Genomic DNA, 6,547 nt, shown 5'->3' on the forward strand with positions numbered 1-6,547 from the left:
CAAGTTGACAGGGAGCAAGGCGGCTTTCTCTGTAGCGATCCCAAGTTCTTTCGCCTAATCAAGCCAGCACTGCAGGCTCCATGTGGAGGAAATGTAACCCTATCTCACTGCCTGACAACTCCTTTAGTTCCAGACTTTTTTTCCTCAGTCCCCACAAACTGTAACAAACCATTAAGTTTGATTTTTTTCATTCTTTCAGCAACCATTTTAGCTCTGCCTTCCTTGCTGCTTTTTTTCCTTAGGGATAGTCACTCCAAAGACTGTACTCACTTCATATATATCCCTCATCCTTAGCATTTTTTGGCATCTATTGTATCAGCTGGTCATAGGATATGCAGCATCCTTCAAAAATGCCCCTTTTTAGTTGGGGGGAAGAAAAGAATTTGTATCTTATCTGTCCAGCTTGCTTTGGAAAGACATCCCAACTAGAAATGGATCGACAGGCTTTGCAGAAGACTCTTACTGGAGCTAAACAGAGGGTCTTGCTGTTGCAGGGTTTGATTCAGAAGATGTGGATCTCATTTTCAGTTCTGTGAGAGTTTGTAACACGGTTACTGCAGACAAGTGACATGAAATATGACCGTCTTTCACTCCGATATGGCAAGCAGTTAGGCTTGCTCATGGAGCAAGAGCTGCTGCCCCAGACTCTCAAGACTGCATTCAAGGGAGGGGAGGCAGCCAAATGGTGTAGGCAGAAATGATTTCCCTGGGTCCCCCCATGCAAACAGACACTGCTTGAGGAGCTGCATATGAGGGAGGGAACAAAGGAGCCCAGAAGACTATGGGGAATACAGTGTAATTTTAATAAAAGGCCTGCAGAACTTTGGGACAAAGTGCCAGCTGGGAAGAAACTTGTGATTCCTTCTGCTGGACTTCAGTCTTTCTAAACAAGCAGGTTCATACCACACTTTGCCTCCCAGTGAAAACCACCTCCAAGCCCATTGACTGATCTGTCAGAAGGAAGAATGTCCTTATTCCAACTCCTAACTCTAAGATTAAGGATATAATTCTTCTTTGCCATTTTTTCCCTGACATGAAGAAGGATTTTCTAAACAGTCACCAAGCAGAGATAGATCAAAGCTGCCGATACCTGTCTGAATCTGGAGTTCCAAAACACTCTGGCTGTTGACATTTGTGGGTTTGTTGTGGAGCCTTTTCTTTTGAAATGGGCCACCCAGTGAAAATTTAAATGCATTGCATCGCTTTTTAGTTGTGCACAGGGAGTGCTTTTTTTGCAGAACACTTATCAAAATCATTCAGCAATGACTGTTTTGTTCCCTGCTGTGTGATTTGGAAGAGGGTTGTGCAAGATCATACCGGGGAAGAGGGATGGGTATGAGCCCATCCCTTCACCTGTCCTGGAGGAGCTTTCCAGGTCATCGTGCACCACCTCCAGCTTTTTACAGTATCGGTTTAAGTTCCTCATGGTTCTCAGACAAGAGGTTGGAGGACAACATCAAGGGAAACCGGTTGTACCTGAAATACATAATGCACATACCCTTTGCAGGGGCTGTGAACCATTAGCTTACCTGCTTTGCTGTGGAGCATCACAGACTCTGGCAGCAAGATTCACCTTCTCCTGCCCTCCCTCTTGGCTGGCTGTGGTCTTCAGAGGCACTCGGAGACGAAGAAATGAGGTGGATGTGTTCTTATTGCAGCTCCTCCACTTCTTCTACTGGTTTATTCATTATTTTTTAATCTTCATTTTACTGTGGTAGCTAGTGGCCACAGCTCACAATGGCCTCATCGTGCAGCATCACCATGAACACAGTAATTCACAGCCCACATTGCAGGGTCTGCATGGCTTTCACTTCTTCTTTGGTGTTTCTCAGACCATCTCTTCATTTTCACTCCAAACCTGAACCATCTTTTCAGAAAAGCAATACCCAGAGTCCTAACATAAACTACACACAGATCCCTTCATGTCTTAAATTCGCTGAAAATGCTCTTAGAAAAAAGATTTATTCCCAGGGCTTTTACCCAGACTTCTGCATGGATTTGACAAAGACATTACGTAATAGCTAAATCTTCATTAGTTATATCTGTTTGCTTTGTGCCGTCGTGACAATGATGAAAGCTGTAAATAAGTATATTGTCCCATCTTAACAAGGATAGCGTATCCATCAATAAGGACACTTACTCTGCTGAGATCTTTGCAAGGCTGTACAGGGAAGTAAATTAAAGGGAGAACAACATCCTTCATCTGAAGTGTCCTTGTTCTGTCACTTAATGTTTTACCCTTGCTAATATCTTTCAAAGTCTGGCTCTCAGTCAGAAAAGTCACTCTGTAAATATGACATATTTTATCCAGCCTAAGTCTACTCGGTCCTAGAATTATTTTTCTGGGCAAGTGCAACTTGAAACTCCACCTGTGGCATCTCAGCTGGATTTCCCAGCGGTCACAGAAGATTCCCAGATTCCCAGCTCAGCTGAACATGGAGGCACAAACCCTTCTTCAGGTTGGCAGGTGATGGAGTTGGAGTAAAAAGCAGGTGGGATGAGGCTCCACTCACAGAAATGTTCATTTCAACCTAGACTAAAATGTCTGGTAGCACCACACATGGCGCAGGGCATCTCAGCTCGTGTGCTAGCTTGAAACTGCCCTGTATGCCAAGGATCTCCTTAATCTACATGTATACACAGATGATAGGGTCAGTGGTCCACAGCGTTCAGGCAGGAGCTGCAGGTGATGGTCAGGAGAGAGTGAGGAGCAGGTAAGTGACAGTAAGGGCAGGCAGGTGTTACCTCCGATGCATGGATCCCTCCTGGTGAGATGGGCATGTAGAGAAACCTACCAAGGTACTGAAACCAGCACCTTTCCTGGCTCTTCTGCATGGTGTTTATACCTCTGACTTCATCGCAATTATCCCTGACTCACCCCAGGGGAAAATAATAATAATAATAATAATAATAATAATAATAATAATAATAATAATAATAATAATAATAATAATAATAATAATAATAGAACGCAAGGAGAGTTGATGGACTTGCTCCAGGCTTATGGGACAGTCCAGGAGTGAAAATCGGAGTGTGGCCTGCAGAGGGAAGAAAAGAGCTGTGGTAGCACCGCCGCGGCTTCCCGGGGGTCTGCTCCTCTTCCCGCTGCCTCTGCCTGCTCCCCACCAGGCTGCTCCTCGGGAGCAGGCAGAGTTGCTTGCCTTTAAACATTAAATACATTAAAGCTCATTCGTATCAAACCGAAATTAAACTGTGGGATTTTATTTGAGAGTCATTCCCTCTGAGAAAGGGCTGAGAAGAAAATACAGGTTAGCTGAATGCCTCTCCCATCCAGCCTGCAGAAAAAAATACCCCCAGGAGGTAAGGTGAGAAGAGAGGCTTGGCTATTGTCTTGCCTCATTGCATTGTTATCTGTATACAGGCTAATTCCTCAATCTATTTAGAAATTCACTAATTGTCATTGGAGCTATTTGCTGACGACTGTGAAGTAGCTTCATAATGAAGAGGAAGTCCATTTATTCGTTAACATTTGCGAAAATAATTGCCTGTCACTTAACCGAACATCCTTTGCTCCAGAAGCACTTGCTCTTCAGCACTTTTTTTTTTTTTTTTTTTTTTTTTTTTTTTTTTTTTGAGCTGCACTCTTTGAAACGTCGCTTATAATTTCCAGTCCCTGAAGGGCTCATTCTCAGCTGCTGTGACATGAGTCAGAGAACAGACTCCACAAGAGGACACTAAACGTCCTGTCACTTTTACTGCAAGGAGAGCAGAGCACATTAATGAAGCCGCATTGCTGTGCTCCAGGAGGGCTCCGGCAGGTGGGCTGCAGCTCTGAGATACTGCTTAAACAGCGGGGTTTGGGGGATTGCTGCTCCTCTGCGGTCTGTCCTGCTCCTCTGCTGAATGTTACTGTGGTGCTGGGGGAGGCTGTGGCTGCAGGGCTCAGTGGTAATGGAACCAGCTCTGGCCAAGGAGATGGGGCACATGAGGTATCCCTAACCCCACCACCTGAGCTGCAGGGGCTGCCTCCTGCCCCCCAGCTGCAAGCTATGCTCCCATGTGAGAGGCTGAAAAAGGAGCAAGTTCCGTAGGGAGAAGGAAAGGTGTTTCAGGAGGAGGAGGAGATGCAGGTGGAGGTCTCTATCTCCCACCTCTGCTCAGCCCTATGTGCCCGTTACATCTCCACCAGATCCTGGTCATGCCATGGGTCCCCCATGCTCACCAGCCCACCCCTGCCCTCCACGCCCAGCTCTTCTGCAGCCACTACCAACAAAGATGAAATAAGTCATCCTGTCCCTTGGCTCTGGGGAAGCAAAATTAGGCTTTGCCGACATGACTGAGAGGCTCTGAGCTGCTCTGCCTGCTGGGGAGGGCGCTCCGCAGTTAACCAGAGTGCTCAAGGTGCATTGCCATGTCCCCTGCGGATAAGTGGGAGCAAACGAATTTGCCCCCCCCAGAATCAATAGAGACCTGCCTGCTGGCACCCGCCGGGCTTCTGCTGCTGTAATAGCTTTCACTCCAATGCCTTCTTGTTTGTTCATCACTGTGTTGAATATTTATTGTTTCCTGGGCACCTGAATTCCTCCTCCGCCCCATCCATTCCCAGGGCAAGGAGTGCCACATCTCCCAGGGGTGAATGCCTGCCAATGTTGACTTAAGAGCGTGGTGAGCAGGAGATAAGCGCTGCCCTGCTGCTGGGGCTGCCAGAGCCATGCACCTCGCACCATGCACCCGCTCCTCACCCGGGGTTCCTGCAGCGGGGCCAGGAGCCACACAAACGTCACTGGGATGTGTCATCCCCTCGGCTGGGGCAGGGACAGGGATGGGTGTCCCTGGGGGTGTGGAGGGGCACACCTCCACGGCCAGCCCCACGGAGCAGTGCATGAGCAGGACCAGCAACAGGAGGGTCACAGGACTGCCCTGAAGAGGAGAAGAGCACAGCTGCAGACAGGCTCAAGGTATGATCCTCAATGGAGATGCAGGCGGTGCAGTCCTACCCTGCTGCACTAGCAAGGGGTCAGCCCTTACAGCCTGGGACGGTGCATTCAGCGAAATAACACTTGGCAGGGTCCTTCAGGCAGAAGTCAGTGTCATGCTTGTTGGTTCAGATGGCTTGTGGTACCTTGGAGCTGCCGGGAATGGCTTGCAAGGTGTACTTACTTTTCAGGGCGCAAGCTTTCAAGTGCTTGCCTGTGTTAATTGGTGCTGGTTCAGGGCCTTGGGATGGTGGGGTGAAAGGGGTTGGGTTGGGTACCCCCACAGAGAGTAGGATTTCTGCTTTGGGAAGACAGGAGATACTGGTTTTGTTTGATTCATGGGCAGGAATTTGATGAATTTCAAGATTAAGAGACTGTCTTTTTTTGCTTTTGGGTGCTGTGATGTTAAGAGGGAAGTGTGTGGGTGAGTGTAAATCAGCACTGTGCGCAGAGAGCTGCCTGTTTGCACCAGGGGATTTAGGCTTCCAGATATTTAATTTCTGGTAACTTTCCTTCAGCTTGTTGAAACATTTCAGTCTTGAAAAGCCTCTTGTGGATAATGAGACTATGGGGAGGCACCGCTCCCAGAGAGCTTCAGACTCAGGAGCGGGGGAGGACAGGGGCCGTCCGTTAGCAGTGCAATTAATTAGCAAGTAGGTAGCCAGCATTTGCAAGGAAACACTGGGAGAGATGGGGATAGAACAAAATGAGAGAGTGGGTTTGATGCTTCTCTCGCAATCAAGCGCAAATGAAGCTTGCATAACTTTAAAATGTCCCACTTGATATTTCGTGGGGAGGAGGCAGCAATGGACAGCAGAGAACATGGCGGGGTGGTGAGAGATGGTTCTGCTTTGAGGTTTGGGGACTGCCAGGAGAAGGCTTGTGCCAGCTTCAGCTCCACAGCAGCTTTGCGGCCCTAGAAGGAGCCTTGGGCAGCCCCCCCAGAGCTGTCCCAAGGGAGTAGGGGGGTGGCTTGACACGCTCCCTGACTCGGAGGGCTGGCGGTGCTAGACAGCTGCAGGCAGGGGCAGGAGGAACCTTTGCAGCCACATCTGAGCATGGCAGAGATGAGATGGGGGAAAAAACAGTTTCCCCACCCCACAGTCTTCCAGGCTCGGGGGATTGCTCCTGCAGGGCTGCGTCCATCTGCCTGTCCCCAGCACTTGTGTTTTGACCATCAACTCGAGCACCCACAGGGACCTTCGTGGCCTCCCCCCAGTGCTTCTAAGCAGGGTCCCAGAGCAGAGGGAGGTGGAGGCACAGGTTCTACCCACCCTGAGTGTCACAGGGTGAAGAGCGAGACATCCCACGGAGCTGGGGAATGGCCCTGCTGTGCCAGGACAGGGAGGAGGGTCTGGTGGCTCACAGCTTGTCACTGCATGGGGCATGGCCCCCTCCTACCTGTCTGTGGCCCAAGACAGCTGCTGCTCCTGCTGCTGTTGCAGCTTTCCTGGTGTCACGCAGGGGACCTGGCAGCTACTCTGCTTGTCACGCAAGCAGCTTAACTCCTTTGCTGCTGCCAAGGAGCCTGCCGAGAAGGCTCAGCTGTCTCCTCTCCTGTCTTTCCCCCTGTTGCTATCTGTGCAGTGAATGCACAGCTTAATGTGTCC

The sequence above is a fragment of the Aythya marila genome, assembly GCF_965140915.1.
Source record: "Aythya marila genome assembly, chromosome: 8".
NCBI lineage: Eukaryota > Metazoa > Chordata > Aves > Anseriformes > Anatidae > Aythya > Aythya marila.